The sequence below is a fragment of the Phalacrocorax aristotelis genome, chromosome 14 (genome assembly GCF_949628215.1).
Source record: "Phalacrocorax aristotelis chromosome 14, bGulAri2.1, whole genome shotgun sequence".
Classification (NCBI taxonomy): Eukaryota; Metazoa; Chordata; class Aves; order Suliformes; family Phalacrocoracidae; genus Phalacrocorax; species Phalacrocorax aristotelis.
This window is the reverse complement of record NC_134289.1, coordinates 14,323,163-14,336,652: the sequence shown is the minus strand read 5'-3', so window position 1 is coordinate 14,336,652 and position 13,490 is coordinate 14,323,163. Positions and strand designations below refer to the sequence as shown.

Genomic DNA, 13,490 nt, shown 5'->3' with positions numbered 1-13,490 from the left:
TATTTTTCATTTAAGGTGGGAAAGACCTGTCTATACACCTAAAATTTATGGGACATAATTCTTGCTTTTTACTGGTACCAATTTAAGGGAGAGGCAAGTCTGCTGAGGTAATGCTGATATAAAATACACTGAAGATCTGCCCAAGTGATGAGGGGCCTGATTCAGCCAAGTGTATAAACACATGCTTAAATTCATTCCCACTCGTAGCATATGCTTACATGTTCTGTTGCTTCGCTATCGCACACAGTTTATGTCAGCTATAGCATAGTCCAAAAACGATAATGTAAGTAGCTTCAGAACGTATGCAGAGCTGTAGTAAATGTGTTCCCATCAGCTGCTGGGCCCGGCAAATGGCGTGCAAGCATGGCTTGCCTCTTGCCTCTGCCCCAGATTGCTCCTGCGAGAAGCCTTTCCCAGCACCAAGAAGGGCTTTCTGTGGCTGGCTAAGAAGGTGTTTTGATCTTGAATTCTTTTGGAGTCTCTCTTTATATTTAGTACAAGCCAGCTGCTCTGTTAGTGCATTTAGATAATATAGTGATTGGCACCTTAGAAATACTTCAGGCAGACAGATGAAAGGATTCCAAATGCATCCTTTGTGAATTTTTAATACGGAGATTTTGCATTGTCCAGTGATGAAAACAAATCATCTGCGGAAAGAGAAAACTGCGTTTCCATCAGTATCTCTCACTGAGGATGTTTGCATACACTCAGTGATCGCATCTTAAACTTAATCACTTTGCCGTTTGTAGCAACAAGATGTTACTTGACAACCACTTTTATTTGGTCTCTTCCTCTCCTTTTTTTGCAAGCTCCAAAGCCTGTGTATTGGAAATTGCCGTTCCATATTTTTCACACAATCGTAGAAATCCCTGCCTGAGGACACTGGCTGAAATTTGGTGTCTTTCACACTACTCTACTAGGGAGAGAGAATTGATGATCGGGTCAAATTTTTTGATGCAAAATTGTTTATTTACAAACAATTCACAAGTTCTGGATTTATTTTGATGTCCAGAGGAATCAAGGAAATAGGGCAACGATTTTCTTGCTTCATATCACTGGGTTTTTCAACGAGTCCTGAACCAAAAGCTCTGTATCACATCTCTTTTGGGGATCCAGTACCAACAATCTCTCTGACTGGCCTTGACTTTGCTTTCATTTTCTGTTGGCTGCACTGAAATGCCTCCTCTCCACAACTCTTCCCAAAATTATGTACAACCAAACTATTCTATGCAGATAACTTTAATCAGTGGGCAGCTTCCTATTTGTCCTTGCTTTGGGACAGTGATTTCAGTTGGAATATCTTTGATGAAAGAGTAGTCAAAGCTATTACCTTCAACGAGGTGTGATCTGGCCTGTAACACCACGTTGCTAATGTTGAGAGCGGGCTTGTTTCATCATGAAACATCTCATGGTCCCTCCATAAGGTACAAATAGTTTACCAAAAGCTAACAAATTCAAACTCTACCACCTCCTGCTACCACAAATTACCTGGTCAGCTCGTGGGTACAGAGCAGTACTCCTACATGTCACTTAGTTGTGTCAACGCATCCAAATTACAGTCAAAATTCCTTCTCTGTGTGTTTCTCTTATTACCAAATTGGCAAAGTTACCCTTTACTAAGCATCCTTGAACTATCTTCATAAATTCCAGGCTTTAATCGGCTTTAGACTGGAATCTGCACAAATGTTAGTAATTTTAAAAGTTCAGGTGTTTTCCATAATAGATAATATGTTATTACTTCTCAAAATGACTCTGCTACAGTTTTTAAAGGAAAAATTGCTAAATAAATGATCGCTAACATCCCTCACTCAATTTCCTTAATGTATTTATTAACTTTTTAAGTCTGTAGCCAATGTATTTTTTTCATGTAAGTTATCCTAATACTAATGACGAGGAGGGATTTGATAAATGTTCAGTGTGTGGTGACAAATAGTGTATTTTATAAATTAATTTCAAGTTAATACTAAATTATTATGGACTTACATATTACATACACTTTAGCACCAAAAGAGTTCATCGTGATTAATGTTGTTACAGTGAACACCAAAGGAATTAATAATGATTTGCACTTATTGTAGAGTGCTACCAATGTAGAGAAAAGAAGGTTATCCTAATTAAATTCCAGAAACCACTTTAGGGCTCTGCTGCATTGTGGAGGCTGGTTTTTATGTTAATTAATTCTGTATGAAAGGTTGTTGAAGTGTTTTAATATCATTCAAAGAGGCACCAGGAAGTATTTCAGAATTTTTCAATTTTTTTTTTGGTCCAGCATATTTTGACCAAGCAAAATGGGGTCCTTCCCATGATGAGCTCCTGCATGCTGTGTAAAGTATAGTAAATAATAAAAATCTGAAGATTCTAGTCTTTTTATTGAGGGATAGAGCTGCAGCTGGGTGAGGGTATTGCTGTGTTCTGAGAGGACACAACCGCATGGGGATCAAATGTCAGGCCTAAAAAGCCAGTTCACTTTCTGGGCAATACCTTGCCCGTACCTGGACAATATATTATGGACTTAAATCCCGCTTTGAATTACTTGGTCCCCTCACGCCAAGTCTTCCACCCAAATGAATGCTAAAGCAGGTTTGTCTTAGATTTTAGTTTTCAGACATCTGATTTTGTGATGGTTTGGTGTTGTAGCTTGAGGTGAAAGGGTATGTGTTTTCATGTTATTTGCTTTTCAGTTCCTTTTAATCTGTGATAAGGTAGAGAGGTAGAAAGCATTTGTTGGTAGCATTTTGGTGACTTGCCTAGTTCATCTACGTTTTCCCTTAACTGTTTTTGAGTAATACAAATATTTCGGATTCACACCAACAAAAATAGCTATGAAGAAAGCAAACGTGAGAATTTGCTTTGCCTCTGCTTCTACTGAAATTCTTGGCAATGTTTTTACTTTTACCCCTCTAATAGACCTGTTTGAAAATCCTGTTGAAGCTGGATTTTTCAAACCCCAATTCCCTTAAGCACATGCTTCATATGTTAGGCATGTGTTTAAATTCTCTTGATTTAGAGGCGTGTACTTAAGGGCATGGCTGAATAAAGAAGGGCACGAGCACGTACTTAAATGGTTTGCCGATCAAAGGAACAAGCCTTTTGATTTGATCTACTTCTAATGTGAGTTACATCACCTTTATCTGTTATCCAGTAGTTGAGAACCTAGCAAATGCCTCTACTAAAAATACAGTCCTTGATTAAGCTGTGTTCTGGCTATGGAAATAGGAATGGCTGTATAATACACCACATGTCTCTATTTTGGTTTTTTTATGGCGTTGGTTGTAAATTACACTTTCAAGTACCGTGCTCTCTCTGCAAATAAAAAAGGGGATCGAGACAGTAAAACTGAAGAAAGAGGGGTTTGGTTGTTAGTCATATATTCAGTGTAACACCAGAGTGATCCAATATGTTTTATGTTCTTAATATTTTTCTTTCTATATACGGTACAGTATGTAATACATCTCTTCCTCCTTACCCTAACAATTTATATTCAGGATACTCTAATGAAGTACATCTTGAGTCTCCTTTTCATGGCTAATGAGGAGACAACAAGAATTTGACTAATACTAGTACAATTACTGGAGCAGTGAAGCGTGCATCTCTGATTAGACGTGATAATTTGCAAGGCTGGGCTCTTCACATTAAGTTTGCAAACAGTTTAAAAATCACTTCCTCTATTTATCCAGCTAATCTCTGTTTAATGACTCCAGACCTGACAAAAGAAAGAGATAATGTCTCTTAAAATCCTATACTTCATTTATGAATCTTGTGTATATAGCAGAGGTGTAATTTATAGTAAATCTTTTCCAGAAGACTTTTTGATGAAGCCATGCAGCTGACTTTTTACAATGCAGAGGTATTTTTATTCATCCTGTAACACTCAGTTTCCTTTATATAGAGGTTTGTTGGTTTTGTCCAGATTTAGACATACTTCTACAGATTTTTGGCTGCTACGTTAGATTTCTTCTCTTTCTAATTCACCCTTTGAATTCAATACTTGATTACCCACAGAGGGTGAATATTTTTGTCCAGCTTGCTTATCTTTTTGCAGAAAAGGTTGGTAGAGTGACTGGTGGGGATGGTGCTAGGGACTTCTCCATCAGTCAGCAGCATGCTGGGCGGGCAGGCTTTACTGAGAATCTGGCACCCACCATTCCAGATTTTTTGAAATGTTCCTTTTTCTTTGAGGCCCGTCTTCGCCATTTGGGCTTGAAGCAAAGCCACCTGAAGCAACAGCAACTCAGGTTAGAATTCTCGATGAATTTAATTAAGCAAATAGAAACAGCTCTTGCTGTCAGTAGGTGGCACTGGCCCTGAGTCAGGGGTGAGGAGATCTTTTTTAAAAAGGACAGCTGGCTGTTTCAGATGGGTCTAAAAATGGATGTCTGGATGTAAAACAATGCCCCAGAACGCATTACTGATGGAAATAATGTGTCTGAGGTGTGACTCCAAAGCAAGAACTCCCATTACAGGGTTTAAACGAGTTCACCCAGTTTACAAATGAATTGTCAGTTGTTATGCTCACGCCTGGAGCAAGTGCCACGGTGTTGACTCTGTGTTGCACAGAGACACCCAAAGATAGAAGTTTCATATCGGATCCTCTAAAACCGAGTAAAAACAGATTTGAAATCAGGATATTGTACTAAGAAGGTAGAAAGGATTCTGGACTGTGACTCACATAGATCTTGCCTGGAGTTTTCCCCAAAATGTGTAAGAGCAGATGCAGAGTGAGGATCAAATTCTCAGCCTGTTCTGCATATATTTACTTGCTTATATAGCTTTCAGAGAGCATGATTAACTGTGTCTAATATATCTTGTTAAAGATTGGCTCTGGGATTTCCCTGTCTATTTTACTTAGAGGTACCTAATAGCTTTTTGTTTCCACTGAAAAACAGCAGCTGTTTCACGGATTGTGTGGAACAGACAGAAGATGTTCATCAGCTTCCTTCAGCACCTATGGAAGTTATTTGTGTCAGGCATTGGGTCCCTAGAGAAGTTTTGACAGACTGCATGGAAAAGACTTTTTTTAACTATAGAGGGCATCTGCATCTTCCTCCTTTCCAGACACAAAGGAAATAAAAATAGGAAATTGTGGTTTTTAGCCGTTGGGGATGGCAGGTTTCTAAAACCGATCTGTGAATTCCCAGTAGCAGAGCATCCTCCCTGAAGACTGGGATAGAAGGGTGGAGACAGTGCAAAATGACATCACTTCTTGCTGTTACTAATGTGATGGAAGCTGGCCAAGGCAGCTTCAAAAATGGAAAAAGCAGATAAAGGATTTCTCTTCATTTTTTTCTCTGCGGTCTCACTGGTGGTCCTAACAGGGCCAACTGTCCAGTTGCACTCTTCTCCTAGAACAGATTTAAGGAAAAAGGTAGAATTTGAATATCTGTTATCTCTTCATATCATTCTTAATAACTTTTTAAAATTGTGTTCAGTCTGTGTAGAACTGTAGGAACTAAGGAAGCTGGAGAAAAAGTGAGAAGAAAATACACTAATCAGGACTAGGACTAAGTGTGACTTCCTTGCACATTCCTTGTTCCCTATGCAATGAGAGCTATTGTTCTTAAATTCCTGCATGTGCTCTTTATAATTGATATTATTTTCTAATAAGTTTCCTGCTTCTAATCACAACAGCAGGACTGGGAAAGAGAGGACTGCTTTTGCACTTGTTTGATAGCCTGGGAAGGAGCTTATCCCCGCACAGGTCAAGATGAGGGCACTGTGCTGCTGTTTTGATGCCTTTTGGATTGTGCTTGTGGTTATTGGGAATTTTCCTCGCCGCCACCCGACGGGTGGTCCTGAGCTAACGTACAGTACTGTCTGTCATCTCCAAAGCTGCCCGTGAAACTTCAAACAGGAATACCACATTGTCTTTCCCTCTTCCCTGTGCCTCTTGTCAGGGTGCAGAGCACTGGAAGGGTGGAGCTACTCCTTCTCCAGCTGCCTGGTGGAACGGGGATGTGCTGTGCTGGGATAGATCATTTAGAAGCCATTTAAGGCACAAGGTGAGATTTTTTTTTTAGGAGATATTTACTTAAAAACAGGTTGAAATTAATGCAATGAAGTGATAAAAAGCCAGAAGCAACTAAAGTCATTAACCTTAAATTTAGAGTCCCCCCCAACCCATTGCTGGTTCCAGTTTATGGGGATGGCTAATTAATTACTATAGTTTTTCCTAGAGCTCATCCCTTGGAAAATTCCTAGGGCTACATAATTCCCACTCCTTTTGAGGCAGATAATTAGTGGAGCCCACCCTGAGTTAATTTTCCCTTTTTGCATTCAGAATGAAATAACACCCTCCTCCTTTTCTTCTGTTTATGCATCTCTCTATGTAAAAGGCAGGAAAGGAAACTTTTTCCTTCTTTTCTACCAGTTATCCGTTTTTAGTTTGCGTTCTCTGGTGTAAATAATGAAGTACGTTTTGCCTGGTAGTCAAACAGCGTCTGATTTGGATCCCTTTGAAATCAGTGGAAGTCTTTCTAGTAGACTTTATAGTTTTGTAGTAGATTTATCACTTGTACTTGTTTTTAAAAGAAACAAAACCACTTGTGAGCTGGAAAAAAGAACACTCAAGTTTAGTGGAAATACTCTGTGGCCACGAATCTATACTAAGGGTTTTATGCTTGAAAAGAGTGGCAACATTGAGAAGGCACGCTCTCACTTTATCTCAAAGTGGAGTCATTCTCTAAAATAGATCACAGTAGCTGTTGCCCATATTTAAAAAAAGACAAAACAAAAAAAACCCATGACATTGGTACATTTCTGAATATGCCCATAGTAAACCCCAAGTTTAATCTGTTGACAGTTCCTTAAATTAAAATGTGAATACAGCAAAATTTTCCTCTCAATAGTTTATTGTCATTATCTATGTAGCAGAGAGGTTTCAAGCACACAAAGAGTGACTGTGCCTTTATCTTTCACCCAATATTCCTGATTTCTACTTAGCAGTGTCTTTGCTTAGTGTCTCTATCCTGTTGCAGCCCACAATGTGAAAAATCTGGAACCTAATCAGGCAGGCTAAATTCTCCCATATAAATGACATCGAGAATCCCCAGCGCCGGGTTGGCTGGCCGTCTGCCAGGTACCATGTTCCACTGCACAGATGTATCGCCTTTCCCTGCTGAGATCACTCACATGGACGAGGTCATGTAGCCCTGAGTATGTCCAGGAGGAAAAAATGGTTCTGTGCTTAAGGCGTTAGCATGGAGATCTGGAAATCTGAGCTCTGAGATTAAGCTGCGTGGCCTCGAACATGCAGAGAAAGCTGTATCGTAAGTGGCAACAGGCTCAGAATTGGCTGTTTGTAAAATAGAAATAATATTTCCTCCTTCCTTTGTGCGCATGGATCGCAGACTCCTTAAGGAGTAGATGGTGGTGCGGTAAGCACAGAAATAATATTTGGGTTTTCCCAAGACAATCGTTCTTCCACCGTGAGGAATGTTGAAATAAGTTTCACTAATCAACCGGGAAACCACTCTGGATTCCAAGTTTACCCAGTCCCTGGGGTTATTTCCACCTCTCTGCATATCTGAATTATTTGAATCCTGATTTCCTAAGGAAATAAGGTTTATGTAAGCGTCTTATCTTCCCTTTTTGAACCAAACATGTTTGTAAAGAGAGTTCATCTTCATATTAAATTCCTAATAAGTAATGAACAAAGTTCCCCTGGAAAGCAAATATCCTATTAGTATACCCACCGGAGGGAGTGGGGAAAATAAGTATCATTTAAATTCTTACTAAAGTAAAAATTCCACACAGGGATAGCACTTTATGAATGCTTAACTGCTTGGGGGGAAAAAAGGCATTTTTGGGTATTTTTGCCGTTTCAGACATTAGAGAAACCTCTCCTCAACTAAAGCTCCTTTCCTGTGTGGATTATCTATTTTCAAACAAGGAGCAATAGAATATTTTTTTCCCAGCTAACTCTTACTGGATGTATAATTAGGGCGAGCTCACGCTACAGCAATACTCAGCTAAAAATGCAACCAGCTAGAAGATGAGTCCAGCAGAAACCAGATGTAGGTAGCGCCAGCGCTCATGGAACAGCTTCTCTGCAAATTCCTGGCTAGCTCTTCCCCGATGTGAGCGGCGCCCCCAGATTTTTTGCTGTTCCAAACAAGTTGTTGACAAGTTCCACAGATGCGAGAGCAACTCTTGCACAAAGCCAGTCACCCCCGGGCTTGGAATCAACAGGGATTTATTTCATAGCTATTTCATAGATTACTTTTTAGAGAAGAGCCTTAAATTCTAGCATCCCTTTCTGTTCGGTTGTTAGTCTAAAGCTGGTGCGATCTGTTGGAAGAGTCTTCTCATGACGCCTCTTTTGGTACCTTCATTTCCCCCCCCCCCCCCCCCATTGTGGGACATGGGTGCTATTTCACCACAAATGAGACTCTACCCCAGGATACCTTGCAGTGGATTTTATCGTGCTTTTGCCTGTTGCATCAGGGAGCCTTTTCCCTGTGTAGGTACTTAAAAACCTTGATTTCCCACCCTTTTGGTTTTCTGAACCCCAGGCCTAAACCTAGAATTTCAAGCACTTCAGAATATCCACCTGGAAGCTCTTTGTGAGCTGAAACTCCTTTAGTTCATCTTCACAGATACCTGGTGTGGTCCATAAAATAGAAGGGTATGACAAGTCAATATTGGTAATAGTTCTACAGCTAATTATCGGGTTTGTTCCTCTTCATAAGCTCCTTACATTTGGATGTGGCATAGGCAGACAGAACCAGAATTACACTGCACCGCCAGTGAGCGCTCAGCCTAGGTGATTTACTACCCCAAAAGCAGATTTGATGCCTGGGCGCTGCTTTTGAGGTGCAAAGCTCCAGGTCGCAGCTGTTGGCGTTCGGATATGTGCTGCTGTTGAAAATATGCAAAGTGTTCGGCATCGTCAGAATGTGAAGTCTGGCTACAAGAAAAACACTGGTTTCATGAGGGGACACGTAACTTCAAAAACATGCCAGGTATCCCTAGAAGCCTCATTCTGGAATCTGCTGTTTCCCTGATGTGTGAAGGGAAATTATTTTCGTGTGTATTTTCCATTAGCCCTGAAATAAGGGTTCCTTGCCATAGAAAACTTAAAGCACAGGTTGGGTTTGTTGATCGTGAAAGTTAAAACAATTAACTCATTCATAAGACAGGAATTTTAATTGAGATCACCAAGGTTGAAAAACAAGTGAGTTATTCACTAGTAGAATTATACCTTTTCCCAGCCCTTTCCTCTAAATATTTGGTCACAGAAGGGCCTGTTTTACACGAACTGCAGGAGAAAACATTACACTTGGATTTGATATTCTGTCAGCCTGTGGAAGTTGGTAACATGCAGCTATATTTATCTTGTCCTGTTGTTTCGAATGTATCTTATCCACTCTGTGGAGTCATTTCTTATAGATGCTAGCAGCAGTCCTTGCCATCTCATACCTGTTTTTTTTTCTTAAGCCAGACTTGTTTATTTTAGATAGGTTGCTTCATACCCTGTTCAGAAATGAAATGTTTTCTTTGTGTATGGACTTTGACAGAAATGAAGAAAAATCTCATCCATTTTCCTCAGTTGTCCTTACCTCATATGAAGGAAAACATTCTCAGCTGTCTCTAGTGTCCTGCAATGCAATAATTTTTCTCAGAGGTAGACTAATACCCGAAAACCTGCTGACATGGCCACTTGCCTTCCGTGGTACTGTAATGTCTGGACACTGGGAGGACAAGTATGATCTCTGTAAATTTCTGTTAAGGCCAGTATCCCTTTAAACAAACTCACAGCTTGCTATTTAGGCTAACAGAAAACGTACAAAGATTTTTATTGGCACCGGAATGAATAATTTTCAAAACACCCCAGGGAGCTATACACATAGATCTTACTGAAAATCAACAAGATTTGTACTCGGTAGAAAATTCGCTCTGTGGACAATTATTGCAGACAGATATTAGCAATTACTCTAAAAGAAATCACCAACATTGGATGAGTTATTTTCTTTCTCCTTCTTTGCCATTGGGCTCATTTTTCCTTCTTACGGAGTGTACCAGCCAGTGCCATGCCATTGATGCATGTGTTCAGTGTAGGCTTGACTTGAATTGGTTTGAAACTCAAGTGCAGCTTTAATAACCATTTCTAAGGAGGCAGCACAAAATGAATATGCTACAGTCTGCACAAAATGAAGATAAAACAGATGTAAACTTAAATCAGATAATTGATGCTTTTTTGTAAAGCACTTGTAACAAATCCCAAGAAACTATTCCATAGTTCTTTAAAACAAGGAGGTTAAGCTTTGTAACCTTAATGAGGTTCCTCTTTCTCCCTTTGAAGGGATCTGAACTGGAAACTGGAGGGTTTTTTTTGTTTAGGGTTAAGAAAATGTAAATGACAATGGATTTTAAATATTTCAACCTCAAACCAATTCATTCTAACTTCACAGACTGGATACAGATCTTGCCTGTGATATACAAACACAAAGGTTTAGACGCTTCTTTCAGAGATGCTAAACCGTACGACAATGAATTGTAACAGTGTTGGAGAGGAATAAGATCTTGATGAGCATGAAAAAAGATAATGTATTTCCTGGAGGATATCCAGATTTATTTTTTCCTCTTTTTGGAAAGAGATTTCTTAAGTTTTAACTTTGAATCAGATAATTGAGGTGAATATCAATCACTGTGCGAACAGGAGAAAATGCCTGCCGTACGTAAGAGAGAAAAATTCGGTTGGGTAACCTGCAGCAGAGCAGAAGGGGATTCCAGTGCAGTTCCGCAATCCACGCCTAACGCTACAGTAGCGCCTGCAGTATGTCGCTGCAGACCCTGGCGTTGTATATATACACACAGCAAAACCAAGGAGAAAGAGTATTTCACAAGCCTAATACCGGGGCTTGAAGTCAATAGTGGCTACACCCCAAGAAGGTCAGAATTAGGCTTTAAGCATTCATTCAATTTTGTTAAATTGCAGTATGTAACGGTTATCCTGATGGTAAAAAGTTTTATTCTTTCCTGTGTATCTAGGGCTTTATCCTATTACACGCTGACCTCACTTACATAATTGGCAAAAGGGTATTCCATTAAAAGTAAAAGCTTTTTTATTTCATTTTGTCTATATGGTTCAATTTTTAATGTCCATCCTCTTAGTGACCAAGCATTTACCAGGTTCACTAACTTTCTGTAGATGACTCTATATCATGGCTCCACTGCTCTGGAGTCAATCTACTTGGGGGTTTTTTCGTATTTATTTACTTAAAGAAATGAGCAGACCTTTGATGTCCAGACTGGCTGTCTTCTAAGACAGCGTGTATGTCAGAATAAGGCAGAGCTTTCAGGTGCCAGCACAAATGTTGCATATTGGATATAAGCACACAGTTCTCAAACTGAGACATGTCAGAACTTTTAATCTTCAGGCTCTTCTCTGACTCTTTTTTTTTTGTAATTAATCAGAAAGTGATGAGTGCATGATGGTCTGTGTGACAAAGCTGAATTTTAATCTATTTTTCTGTGGACAGCTGTGCACGCTGCAGATTCCTTTGTCCGTTCACTAACTTGCACCACTAGTTGATAGTTTGTCTACTTGAGAGTTGAAGAAAGGCAGAGCTGGAGCTATTATATCCCTCCTAGAATTCTCAGATCAGTGATAACAAGGGAATGCTAACACACCTAGTCAAAATCATCAATTCAAATGCAAAACTGAGTATTTAGCTTCAGCAGGACAGCTACCAATTAAATTTATCTTTGTGATGGAGAGACAATGGATCAGATTCTCCATGACCTTTATACTGAAAAAATAGATTGAATCTGAACCGAGATATCCATTGCTATAAATAAATCCTCAGCCGTATACTGTTAGGAGGCAGACAGTAGTTTGCAGTCTTTTAATCAGTGGTGTTAAAGTAGCTTGTAAACTGTTCTGAACTACGCAGTAGGTAGGGAATGTGGTCAGCCTCAGCGCTGGGGTATTTCGTGTATCTTCTCCGTGCTCTCCTCCCAGTTGCGGAGACTGAGAGAGGCAGCTGGACTTTGTTTGATGCAATTCTGAAAAAAAGAAGTAGTAATGAACAGAAAAGAGTTGTTTCAAAATAGGAATATGTGTGTTTCACCTTTGCATTCTTTTAACTTAAAAGAATTAAAAACATTTATTTTAAAAAATAAACTAAAAATCTCGAGGCAAACTCAGGCTTTTTGAGTGACAAATGGAGCTCGTAGCCACGTAGTATCTATCAGTATCACTGAAAGTTGTGCAAATTTTGTAGCATACTTTGGAAAATCTCATTTCTAGTCACCAGTCCTGCTTCAAAGGCTTCTAGTCTTTTTTTTTAATCCATGTTTTCAGCTTGGTTTAGTGAGAGAATAATCTCAGTGTGTATGTCTGAGACAAACGCACTGTCACTAGAATAGACTGTTAAAGCTTGTCTAATCTGTAGAAATTTTATACTTGGATTTATTCTAGGAATGGAATATCGTAATGAGACAGAACTTAAGGTTTCACCCATTGTAAAATTTGTAATGGCTTTTGGTGGGAACTGAAAATAAGGAACAAGCACTAGAGATTAGATTTTCAGAAATTGAACAAATTTCTACACTTCCAAATAATTATTTACAGTACACACCACATAGTCCTGTGCTCACCTGTGCAAAACAAGTCTTTTCCCAAAATAAATAATTAAGCATTCTGCATGAAATTTTTTTCCTCTGAGTATTTTCTTATTACTGAAAACTTTCCTTTTGACTCCATTTTCTCATCTGTTCCTGGTAAAGCATTTCATTCATGTATACGATTTCCTCTGCCCGCTTTTATGGCTTTGCTACTAATATACAAGAGTACTGTCACATATTTGTGTTTGTAAAGGGCAGATAGGATCTCGTGGCATATTTATTAACTGGGTTTCATATTCCACAGTAGTACCTGTTAGAAAGAACATGTTTTAGTAGAAAGAGGCATTTATATTCATAAATTAGTTTGCTGGTCCGTAGTTATATTTGTGTAGGAAGGTGCAACCTGCTATCTGATCAGGTCTTAATTAAATCTCGGGAGCAAAGCACAGTCATTCAGTAGATGTCTCATGAATCCATTTCATGAACTGAAATAAATTTAATATAAATGCAGTACAATATATACACAAAAGACAAAACAATTGTACTAGAACTGATGGAATAGATCTTAACTTAGATGAATGTGGGTTTTGCCTGTGATCCATCAGCTGACAAGGATGATAGGTAGAGTTTTAGCTTATTTATACCTGGTTCGTGGAAGAAAATAAGAAATAAAGCTAGAGGTGCTTGAGGCGAAAGGAGTTTTCTTATACATACAAATGTTAAAACAGAGCTTGTGGAAACCAAAGTACATCTTCATGTGTGTGAAGTTTGCCCAGTTGATTGCAAGTCTGGTGAAACCTTTCTGAAGCTAGGACCACAGGAGCCTGAGGGCACCCTGTCTGGGTTACCCCAGAACCAGGAATCTTGAAAGGACTTGATATTTACCTTTGGAAAACTAGTTGTTTTATGCTTTTTGCCCCAAA

The 13,490-nt window shown here is 39.2% G+C and overlaps 1 long non-coding RNA gene across 1 annotated transcript in view; it reads left to right on the top strand.

Annotated features, from left to right (window-relative positions):
* Window positions 1–13,490, top strand: part of LOC142064538 (uncharacterized) — a 257,272-nt gene that overhangs the window by 115,433 nt on the left and 128,349 nt on the right. The gene's annotated exons all lie outside the window — the stretch shown is intronic.